Below are 234 nucleotides of genomic sequence, written 5' to 3'. Positions count from 1 at the left end.
CCTGTTCCCCGCCATCCCCCCGCTCGTGTGACATGGATGATAGAATGAGGAGGCCTCCGGCTGCCAGCCCTGATTTAGGAATGGGGAGGGGGTTTGGTGCAATGGGCTTACGACCCCTGAGTAGGGCTGAGCCCCAGAGCAGGTCAGCGTCCTGCCCAAGAGCGGGAGCGACCATGTGGGGGGCAGCAAAGAGACTTGACCAGCGCTTGGGGGAGAGGCAGTGGCAGGGAGTCC

The sequence above is a fragment of the Phaethon lepturus genome, unplaced genomic scaffold, assembly GCF_000687285.1.
Source record: "Phaethon lepturus isolate BGI_N335 unplaced genomic scaffold, ASM68728v1 scaffold41384, whole genome shotgun sequence".
Lineage (NCBI taxonomy): Eukaryota > Metazoa > Chordata > Aves > Phaethontiformes > Phaethontidae > Phaethon > Phaethon lepturus.
Note: the sequence above shows the minus strand (reverse complement) of the source record.